Genomic DNA, 12,360 nt, shown 5'->3' with positions numbered 1-12,360 from the left:
ATTCTACCTCCAAATGAGATTTTATGCCCATTCACAAAGTCTGCATTTACTAGCAACTTTAAACTGTGCCTCATTACCAAGTCACATCTTCTGTAGTATATTTCGAATTAATGTTTTTATAAATTGCAACTACCTTTTTTTTTTTTTGCGGTACGCGGGCTCCCCACTGCTGTGGCCTCTCCCGCCACGGAGCTCAGGCTCCGGACGCACAGGCTCAGCGGCCATGGCTACGGGCCCAGCCGCTCCGCGGACCGGGGCACAAACCGGGGCACGAACCCACGTCCCCTGCATCGGCAGGCGGACTCTCAACCACTGCGCTGCCAGGGAAGCCCTTTTATTAAAAAAAAATTATTAATTAATTAATTTATTTTTTGGCTGTGTTGGGTCTTTGTTTCTGTGCGAGGGCTTTCTCCAGTTGCGGCAAGTGGGGACCACTCTTCATTGCGGTGCGCGGGCCTCTCACTATCGCGGCCTCTCTTGTTGCAGAGCACAGGCTCCAGACGCGCAGACTCAGTAGTTGTGGCTCATGGGCCTAGTTGCTCCGTGGCATGGGGATCTTCCCAGACCAGGGCTCGAACCCGTGTCCCCTGCATTGGCAGGCAGATTCTCAACCACTGCGCCACCAGGGAAGCCCACCTTTTTTTTTTTTGGCTCTACTGGATCTTCGTTTTCTTCTTTGTTGCAGCATGCGGGCTTCTCTAGGTGTGGCGTGCGGGCTTTCTCTAGCTGTGGTGCTCGGGCTCCAGAGCATGTGGGCTCAGTAGTTGTGGTACGTGGGCTTAGTCGCCCTGCGGCATGTGGGATCCTAGTTCCCCGACCATGGATCGAACCCGAGTCCCCTGCATTGTAAGGCGGCTTCTTAATCACTGGACCACCAGGGAAGTCCCCTAACTACCTTTTAAATAGCACAATTTGTACTCCATATTATGTTCTGTTTAAAAATTAACTTGTTAACTTATTAACTTATAAATAAGAAAACCTACACATCAAGTAACCATGTGTTTGCATTTCTTTACTTTTTTATACTTTCGGGAGCTTCACGATGTATTGTAGTAACCTGGACTTCTTTCTATATGGCTCTGTATCAGCCCTGACCTGTTTGGAGCTAACGACTGCACTCAGGAAGGCAGTCTGGGGTCTTCTCTAAGTTAAATATATGATTATTCTTCACAGTAGGATCTCAAACCAAAGTCTGGGTCGTGAATTTCTATGTGTGGTTAGTATGTAAAGGTGTGTGTTTGCAAACTATTACTTAGTTTGGACTGTGAGGTTTTTCTTCCTAATCCAGTTGAAAGAGACTATATATTTGTAAGTTCTGCAACCCTCACTGGATTGAAGAGAGTTCAGGATTTCAGACTGTGCCACCTTCACAGGATGTGGGTGTGTGTTTACTGAAACACACATGGCCATACATATGTTCAAGTGTCTCTTTGTAAGAAGGGTACAGTATAAACGGAACCTTTGCTTCTGCTAGATATGTCAGGTACTATGATAGGCCCTGGGCAACTAGAAAATGCCCATTTTCCATTTCCTTAAAAAAGAAAAGCTGACCCTTCCTGTTTTCTCAACCTTTGTGACTAGGAATTCCCTGTAACTAGAGTGGGAATCCTGGGAATGTGACCATGCTCTGTGGCTCACTTGCAAAGAACTCTGTCATTTAGCAAGAATCGGTCACGTGGGGATTGTATTGGGATTGCCCAATGCCAGCTCTTCCTAAATCTGCATCTGTATCAGCCCTGCTGCAGCCAGAGCTGCCCACACTGGCAGTGTGTGGGGACATCATGTTGGGGCTTGGTGTGTGGGGACAGGACACACAGTTCCTGGAATTTGCCCTGTTGGCCTCCCATGAGGTGGCCTCTGTCCTACTTTCCCAAAACTTTCCTCCAGCTAGTCTAAAGCTGGGATAATGAGGCTACAAATTATTTACTCTGAAAATTCTGACTCTCTTCCAGTTAAATCTTTAGTACATGTTAAATGATTTGCGTTATTAGGAGAGCCAAGGGACTCTAGCAGTGCATTTCTGTTTGTTTTTTTTTAGAACAGTTTTTATTTTTTAACATCTTTATTGGAGTATAATTGCTTTACAGTGGTGTGTTAGTTTCTGCTTTACAACAAAGTGAATCAGCTATACATATACATATATCCCCATATCCCCTCCCTCATGCATCTCCCTCCCACCCTCCCTATCCCACCCCTCTAGGTGGTCACAAAGCACCGAGCTGATCTCCCTGTGCTATGCGGCTGCTTCCCACTAGCTATCTATTTTACGTTTGGTAGTGTATATAAGTCCATGCCACTCTCTCAGCAGTGCATTTCTTTTAATTTTACTTAAGAGGAATTCATGGGGCCCCTTCACTTTGCATTAAGGATGAGAATGTGGAAAGGGGAGAGTGGGTAAGAGAACTAGCATTTATTTAGCACTTGCTCTATGCCAGGAAGTTTATATATGTTGTCTTTTGGGGAACCTAGACTCGACTGAGGTCTGTGAGGCCAGGGGCCATGCCTTACATATCTGCTAGCACAGTGCCTTATCTGTAGCAGGTGTCTTATGTTATTGAATGAAATGAATATATATATGTATATGTTATGCGCCCATGTCTGTCTGTCTGTCTATCTGCCTATCTATCTAATCTTTGCCAAAGCTCAGGTCATTTAAAATTACATTGACCTTTGTCAACTGAAAAAAAAGTGCACAACGAGAGCTGTGAGTTCAGTTTTATTTGGGGCTTACTGAGGACTATAGCCCGAGGGACAGCCTCTCAGATAGCTCTGAGAACTGCTGCACAAAGAGGTGTGGAGAGGGGGAGGTCAGTGTGTATAGATGACTTCGGTGAAGTGGGTCTATGCAGTCAAGCATACATCTTGGTAGAAGGTTGCTGCTAGTCACGAGGAGCAGACGTCTCCATTAATGATTTTAGTGCCTTTCTAGGAATGAGAAGATGCAAGAAATTGGATTCATGAAATTTTCTCCTGAAAATATCTAACTCTCTGAAGACCTGTTCTGTCCGTCTTTCCCAAAGCACAGAGGGCCTCATTCCTGATCTCTGCCCTGAACTCCTTTCAGGGTGCGTTAAGGGTCAGCAACCGCAGTGGCTAGTGGCTTCATTCTTTTAGAACCAGATGGCGAGCGACATTCTTTAGTTTGCACTTTGGTCTGAGTTGAAGACCATCCCATTATTTCTTTATGCAATAGTTGATTTTATACTTAATTTCATGTAACTGCAGAGCTAATTAACTTATTATTATAGTCTTTTGAACCTGAAGATGTTTTCGGAAGTGTAAATTGAATACATCTCTGGGTTTGATGAAACTATTACTTTTTAATTAAAAATGGTTACATTGACTTTATTTTCATTACCCATAAAACAGGACTCTCCAGTCTTCTTATGGTGAAATTTTGGCATTAAGAGCAGTTGAAGATGAAGCATTCATATTGGAAAGTTGAATGTGGAGGGAGAGAAAAAGTCGAGTCACAGGAGGGAGCAAATAGGCTCAGCTTTCACCCCTCCCTACACTTCTTAGATATTTCGGTCACGATTTAGAATTAAGATGAACTAATTGGAGACATCATTCTGGGAATTCTTTATGCCTTATAATACTTTAAATATAGTAGGTCAGTGATTGATTCCCAAAGTTTAGTCATTCTGCACTGCAGGATGACTAAATTCACATTTGCTATACCTTTCTACCTGTATGTGTATTGATTTGATTTTTAAATCAACTCACTTAAAATTAAATTTTTTTTGGAAAGGGGACTTCATATTGTTACCATAAAATTGGAGACAGGCATCACTTGCTAAAAATTGAATGTAACTATAAAATTAAATCTAATGAAAACAAAACATTAGAAAAAATTCTAAATAAACCTGTCTTTCCTGTTCTCTAAGCCCGAGGCTTGCCCCTTATTTAGAGAGCTGCTAAAAGGCCAGCAGCAAGCTGAGAGTTTACCCTGGAAGTGATCAGAAGGAATGAGGAGAATTTTGAAAGGAATAACTTAATTTAATTAAGTTAAATTAAATTTTAACTTAATTAAAAATTTTAATGCCTATCTGAGCCACACCTAAAATTATCTCCAGTAATATACATCATCCCACACATTGCAAAATGTTTTATCACGGAAGAAACTTCTCACGATTTTGACGTTTGCTGCATATACACAGGTTTTTTTGTTAGAAACACCAGTCATGAAAAATGGAAGAAGTAGTCTTCCATGTAGAGGTTTAGATGTTTCAATTTAATGTGTCTGGTAGAAATTTTCCAGTTAAAAGTACGTTGGCCACAATGTCTCATCTTCCTTCTGTCTCTTAGAAGGGAAGAAAGGTAATACTAGTCAATGGGAATAAGGGACCAATGGCCCATTGTAGTCCTAATATCGCTACTGGTTTAGGAGGAAGTCCTCTTTCATAGAGGCACCTCCCACCTCTTAAGGGGAAAGAGCGGGAATGGTTAAATTGATCTCTTCTATAGTCGGCTCACAATTCTGATGATGTTTCTGCCCTTGAGGGTTCTTCTTCCTAAAGGTTTTGCCAGCTGTGGTCTGTGTCTGTTAGTGCCTTCTCCAGATAGGTCCTGGTAGTTCTCACTGGTGCAGCTCAGGTCTCTCATCTCTCCCTGCAGTTCACAGATACTTAAAGTCAAGGGCTGCAGACATTCACTTGATAAAGGATTACAGATTAGCTGCAACCACATACTTAATAGTGGAGCTGCATTAAATGCGTATTTAACTTTTGCATGAGAGAGTGCAAATCGGAAACTTGCCCCAATTGCCGTGGGTGGTCTTTATAAAGGCTTCTTCCAAGGCTGCCCTCACCTTCTCCTCCTAAGTTCCATCCTGTGGACAGTTTGTTAGGGTGTTGTGTGTGTGTGTGTGCGTGAATCTCTGTCACTGACTTCTCCCCCAGCTGGGGTGACTTGAACCTTATTCCAACTCCATCGTTTTACTGTCATTGGAATCCTGGTGGGAGGTCTCCATTCCTGAACAGACTGCATTTCTATCTGTGCTGATGATGCCAGCCCCCCCAACCTATTCTCCAGTTTATTACCACTGGAGAATATGTATATGTATATACATAAATGTATATTCAATATATATCTATACCTGAGCTCATAAATGTGACATCTAGGAATCAGAATTGTTTTTCTTAAATGGGCTTATAAGTGGATTGGGTACGTATCATATTCTAAGTAAATGCTTCTTGGTGCAATTTTAGATATCAACTATGGATTTTCTTTCATGTGCAAAAATTAAAACATTGATTACACACTAGCAGAAATGATAATAAGCGCTCTTTATTTTATCACTTAGAAAGCACTTACTATGTCCTAAGTTGCTTTATAGTTATTAGCTCATCTTGACTTTATCGTAACTTTATGAGCACCCACTCTGTGATTGTAAAGTACTGTACTTTATTACATTACCTCTAATTCTCACAATAATCCTTGAAGGTAGTTAGTATTGTTCCCGTTGCTGTGACTACTCCTGAGAAATGGCCAAAATTTGGTCTGGATGTCAACACTGATGATGTCGCACACACACCAAGAGGGTATGAAAACGCTTATTACTCACATAATGAGGCTTTCTGGGGAGAGCAGAGTGGCTCCCAAACAGAGCAAAAACTGGCTTGAGAGAGGGTAAGGAAAGGAGACTGGCTTGGGAGTTTTTGGTGGTTAGGGGTTGGGATCAGGGTGAGGGTTCCCACACGTGGTTTGAACCTCCCACCAACACCAAGGAGGGGCACCTGGGCTTTCTGATCCATTTCCGCAGATGCAGGGCAGAAGGGGAAGAGGAAGAGGTGAGGTTTAAAAGCTGTCAGTAGTCAAACATCAGAAAATGGAGTCAGACTCTTTATTATACCCATTTTACTAATGAAGAAATTGAGAATCTCTGATCTTATGCTTTGAATTAGGCATAACTTCAGATCATGTGTAATTTAGTCCACATTGTTCTGTGGTCCCATACTAGGCACCCATCTTGAAAATGCACACCCCTGATCATTTAGGGAAGTGAGAGACAGAGTAAAGCCAAACTACCATCGCAATCTGTCTATACTAGAGGGACAGAAAAGCAGTGTAGCCTGGCATGGTGGAAGGCTCGTGGCCTTTAGAACCAGAGGTGACTGCTTATTGTTTAGCTTTACCACTTACCGCTTGTGGGTCTTGGGCAACTTACTTAGCCTTTTTGAGTCTTAGTGAAACAGAACATCAGAACATCTCTAGTGAGGTGAACTTTATGAGACACCCCATTGCATGTTGGGGAACTCTGTTGGAAAATTGTTTCTTAGATAGTGGATTTCACTATGCTAAGTTTGTTTCTCTAAACAATGGCAATATCAAGGCAGGTTATCAGGAATTCTAGAGTACAAAGACACAACTGGCCATCTGGAAAAATTATTAAAAAGGACTTTGGAAAGTAGAGATTAGATCCAGGGACGTAAGGTCCAGCTCCTTAGCAAAGGTGAGATGAAGGTCCTCCTCAGCCTTTGGGGGAATCCAAAGGACACTACCCTAAGTGAGGAGAATGTTGAAGTGCCTAGGCCATTCATTCATTACTGGCAATAATTTTGGTACAACACTGGGGTTTGCTCCTCAAATATTGCTTCAACCCTGTCCCAGGAGAGTTTAATTCTCAGGCTGGTTCTACATCCTACCGTTTTTGCTGTTGTTGTTGTTGTTGTTTTGCGGTACGCGGGCCTCTCACTGTTGTGGCCTCTCCCATTGCGGAGCACAGGCTCCGGACGCGCAGGCTCAGCGGCCATGGCTCACGGGCCCAGCCGCTCCACGGCATGCGGGATCCTCCCGGACCGGGACATGAACCCGTGTCCCCTGCATCGGCAGGCGGACTCTCAACCACTGCGCCACCAGACAAGCCCTGTTGTGCTTCTCTGAGGCAAAGAGTGAGTTGTAATCTGAGAAAGAGACAATTCAAAGCCTGATGACATCACCGTCTTCCTCGTTACCCCTCTTAATTTATTTTTTTGCGGTACGTGGGCCTCTCACCGCCGCGGCCTCTCCTGTTGCGGAGCACAGGCTCCGGACGCGCAGGCTCAGCGGCCGTGGCTCACGGGCCCAGCCTCTCCGTGGCACGTGGGATCTTCCTGGAGCGGGGCGCGAACCCGCGTCCCCTCCATCGGCAGGCGGACTCTCAACCACTGCGCCACCAGGGAAGCCCGGTCCTGTCTTTTTATAGAACCCCTAAATGCCAGTGTTCTCTTGGGCTTGTTGGTTTCTCCAGAAAGGAATTCTCTCCAGTCCTGCCTGAGAGAGTATAAAAATCTGGCAGTCAGCATACTGGGATCCAAATAGTGGAAAGGATGGGGAGGGTGTCTCATCATTCTTTAGGCAAACATTTTCTAATCCCTGTTTTCTAGGAAAACACCCCACTCCAGGCCTTAGCTGTGACCGGTTCCTCAGCTAGAGGTTCTTTAGTTTAACCTTTCCAGGAAGGGTATTTTTAGTTTTCTGACAAGAAAATGGAGAGGGAGTTACCTGGCTGCCCAGAAATGCCTTCTAGTTTTTCATTCTACCTCCCATCCTTACCTTTAAAGGTATACGGCATCTCTGTTTCTGACTCTTCCTGGGGGCTACTGTGCTACAATCTGTTTTGTTCTTGTTGGCCTCCTTCCCTTAAGGTATTTAATAGGTGAAGAAATCTAAAACCCAAGTCAATTTCCACTTGTTTATCTGCATTCAATCTTTCAAAATTGTCCTAACTCTTTATTGGCAGTCATATCTTCTCACCTTCTCTTTGTTTATTGTTTTTTTTAATTCCTTTGATGCCATTTTAGTTATCTTAGTGCTGTTTCAGGAAGTAGTGGAGTATGTGCAATCAACATATTTTATTAGACGTTGTGCCTTCTTTGTGCTTAACTTTCTATACCCAAAAGAGGAGTTGAGATTGCTTGCAATAAAAGATACATAGGCAAAAAAGATTGAAATCTGGGGAAAACAACAGAAGTCAAGCAGCAAAAGAAGGGAAATATCTGTGCCAGAAAACCAGGCTAAGGATGTGGGCTGTGATAGCACAAGAGTTGGCCTTACTGAGCTACCATAGCAGTTCTGCTAAAAACAGAAACGTAAGGAGTTTCGTAGCCCTCATTCCCTAACAGGAAGCACACTAGGGCATCAGATAAAACGCCTCCTACTAAATGTATTGAGCTGGTTGATCCCATTACCTAATAAAGTACCTAATACTGCAACTCAGAATTGATTACACTGAGTTGGTTAGAGTGAGACTCAGATAAGAAAACAAAATAAAAGAAGCCCTGCGGGAGTAGTTCTGAGTCATTTACACCTCTCCCAACTCCAGCCCTGTGGTGACCCTGGGGATGATGAATGTCACCTAGCACATCAGTAAACAAAGGGTGTAGCAAGTCATCTGTCACTGAAGCCACCCCCAGCCGTGCACCCTGAGGGGATTCAGGATGGAGGAAAACAGGATACTGGCCCTAGATAGTTAAGGTGTATACCGAAGGAGTGACTTCAGTAAGCCCAGACTCTTGCATCTTCCCAGATATAGCAAAGCACTAAATGCATTAACTTGGGATGTCTGGGTTTCTTTAATTAACAGTAATCTTTTGATGTTCTGACTACTTGGTTTTTGTTGCAAAGACTCCTATATATCTTGGTTCCTCCCTTACCTCTTCAGAGCAGTTCCTCAGAGCTATCTGAGAGACTATCTCCCAGGCTTAAGTCCTCAGTATGTCCGCTGAATAAAACATAATTCTCAGCTTTCAGATTGTACATTTTTTTTTTAGTCTACAACACTGACTCTTGTAACTGCTTTAAATTCCCAACTTTACTCAGTGTTCCTAGGTGGAAGTGTAACGGAGCAGGACACTGTGGGGCCTTCCCAGGACAGGCCCTTCCCCCATAGCCTCTGCTTTAGCTCCTCTCCAAAGTACCTAGATAACAGTATTCGATGCACGTTTCCTGAGTTGTTTTACAGATGTGAAACCCCCCTCACCAAATGGAAGACGTTAACTACTTGATGACCATAAGCTCATAGCCCCAGGCCTCCTGGAGCCTAAGGACTGATAATGTGAACCCCTGAGATACCACCCTGTTCCCTCACCATCCGCTAATCAGAGGATTGTGCATGAGCTGATCACATACCCTGTGATGCCCCGCCCCCCCACCTGGGGAGCTCGGGCTTTTTAGGGCATGAGCCACCCGTCTCCTTGCTTGGCCCTGCAATAAACCTTTCTTTGCTCCAAACGCCAACGTTTCGGTTTGTTTGTTTGGCCTCACTGTGCATCGGGCGCACAGACTTGCGCTAACAATTTTGGCGAAGCCAGCCGAGGAGTCTGTGCCTGTGGCAGGTCGACCCCAGCAGGGGGCAGCCCCTTCCCTGAGCCTCCAGCAGCTGCCAGAGCCCATTTCGCTCTGGAAATCTTGGAGGCACTGTCCCCAATAGGCGCGGCCGCCCATGGCACGAGGCTGTTTGGAGCCAAGAAACGTCTGTCTGGAGCCGTGGTCCACATTCGGTGTCATTGGGTGAGTCACTCCAGCTTGCGCAGGCTGGGAATTCTCTCCACCGCATCTGGGCTGCTTCCCTTGCGGGAAGTGAGCCACTGGGTCCACTTTCTTTTGAGAGCCGGGCCAATCTGTCTGGAGGCCTCCGTCTGGGAGTGGAAGCAGAATTTTAGACTATACCTCTTCAGATTTTCTGTCTTTGTGACCGTAGCTTAGTTGTGTGTGGTTTTGTGGGTATCATTTTGGGGTGAGCCACTCATGGTCCATTCTCCTTCAGGAGCCAGGCTGCTCTGGAGCCTCCGTCTGGGAAAGAAAGTGGAATTTCTGGACCGTGGCTCATCTGATCCTTTGTTTGTGGGACCATATGTTTGTGTGTTAGTACTTGCATTGACCAGTTGAGACGTCTTTGGAGAATAATGGGGTTCATGTGTGATGACACCAGGGTATCCGTCCCTGTTGCATTAGTTTCACCTGAGGCAGAGCATTGGTTGGGATTTTCCCTTTTGAACTAGACTTGGTCATTCATTTAGCTTCGTCTCCGATGGGGCATTGGTTGGGGTTCTCTCCTTTTGGACTGATGGGGCATCGGTTGGGAATCTTCCCTTTGGGGCTAGGGAACTGTGACCCTGAGAGACCGATTTGAATTGCTGTTTGCTTGCTATTTGATAACACTGGCCGTGAGTAACTAAGTATGGGTGATCAGAGCTCTGTTCCATCTTACAGTCCCCTGGGGTATATTTGCAAAACTAGGAGATCTTTAGCTATGCTCCCTAAATGAAAGAAAATGCCTCAATACTCTCTGAGATCTGGAGAGCAAAAGCCCTTAACGGTTCGGCTATTACATCAAAGTTGGTCTTTTGCAATTGCTTTTATCTTGGGGGGGTGTGTGTGTATGTGAATGAGTGTCTCGGTACTTGAGTTCAAATCCCTTTTTCGCTTCCTGGTTTTGTTGAAAGTGGGGCATGCGAATGTGAGCAGATGATATGTATTATTGTCTATTACTGTTATTTGTTTAAACTGAAGTGGATATTTGGGACCTGGAAAAAAAAAGAAAGTTCCCTGAAAATAGCCCAAGATGGCTAGGTTTTGTATAAGTAATTAAAGGAGGAATTTGCATTCCTCTTCCTGTGCCTTTGAGATGTAAATGATCTACCTGGGATCTCTGGAGTTTATCTAATCAAACTACATTGCTTGGAACTGAAGAAAAAAAGGGATGCAGGAATAACATTAAAAAAAAACCAACCCTCAAAACTGCTAGGAATGCTTCCTCAGCCAAACTTTAATTCATAAGCTTCATAAGGGATCATCAAGAACAAATAGTAAAGCCTTAGTCATCTGAGCAGGCAACTTTAATGTATTCCAACTGTTCTTTGTAAGCTAGTAAGTTTGTATTGTAATACCGCATTCATAACTGAGTTTTTTTAAGTGACGCTATGAGATCTCTAGTATTGTTTGTTTATATGTCTGTGTACACATTATCCATATGAGATATCTCTGCCTTTGGAAAGTATTATCAAAATTGAATTTGTAGGGCTTCCCTGGTGGCGCAGTGGTTGAGGGTCCGCCTGCTGATGCAGGGGACACGGGTTCCTCCTGCCCGGGTCCAGGAAGATCCCACATGCTGCGGAGTGGCTGGGCCCGTGGGCCATGGCCGCTGAGCCTGTGTGTCCGGAGCCTGTGCTCCGCAGCGGGAGAGGCCACAACAGTGAGAGGCCCGCATACCGCAAAAAAAACAAAAAACCCCCAAAAAACCCTGAATTTGTAAAGAGCTCTATTTAATTGACTTTAAGTGCTTACAAAGTAAATATAAGAGAAGCTAGACAAAATGAGTTTCAAGTTCACATGAACAGGGAAATACTCTATTAAGTTAATACCTGATATTAAGGTTAGTTTAAGTTTGTTGATCTAATTAATATAGGTGTGTCTTTAGAGTCATCAACATTAAGTATAATATGTTTACCGCACCTAGGTTTAATAGAAGTTAAATGAAATCTTGTTATATCTGTTGCAAATCTGTCAGCAAGAAAAATAACTTGGTATGATGATTTCAACATCCAATTAGGTCACTCTCAGGTTTCCAAACTTCACTTTTAGAAATCCTTGGGAAATTCTTTTATTTATTTATTTATTTTTGAGTGGCTTAAAAGAACAAACATTTATTATCTTACAGTTCTGCAGGTCAGAAGTCTGACATGGGTCTTACTGGGTTAAAATCAGGGTGTTGTTACAGCCGCTCCTCTTATCCAGAGAACCTGTTTTCTTGCCCTTTCCAGCTCCTAGGGGCAGCCTGTGTTCCTTGGCTCGTGGCTTCTTCCTCCATCTTGAAAGCAGGCAAAAATCTTAATGCCGACAAGCACGGTAAAGTAGGGTCAATACAACAGCATGTTTAGCACTTCTTTTAGGCAACAAACAGTGCTGGGTTCTGGGGACTTATGACGATGAGCAAGCCCAGTCCCTTTTCCCAAGGAGCTTGTTTTACTCTCACAGGAGATAACAAAATGGCATAGATGTTTGATAGAGGAGGCACCTTTCAGAGCATCTCACCAGCTCAGCACCTCCCACATGGGAAACTAGTGCCCCTTCCTCGCTCTCAGGGTGAATCTGTGCAGCCACAATGGGAACCCTGCCCTTCCGGCCACTGCTGATGGGATTGGGGTCCAGAGACATGGGACCTAAGCTGCACCAATCATATTTCCTCTCCAAGGGATTGAGAATTAAGATTCAAAGGTGCTAATCAACCTCTGTTGTTTACTGAATTAAGGGCATATAAGCACTGGCTTGGACATTTCTGGCCCTATAACTGTGGCAGTGCAGAGAAAACCCATCTGGAGAGAGAGGGGAAAATGGAGCAGGTATGTAGAGTGGCTTTCTAGTTCCTGCTTTTGGACT

The sequence above is a fragment of the Grampus griseus genome (assembly GCF_964374135.1).
Source record: "Grampus griseus genome assembly, chromosome: 11".
NCBI classification, from domain to species: Eukaryota; Metazoa; Chordata; class Mammalia; order Artiodactyla; family Delphinidae; genus Grampus; species Grampus griseus.
The sequence above is the reverse complement of the archived record's forward strand: the minus strand, read 5'-3'. Positions refer to the sequence as shown.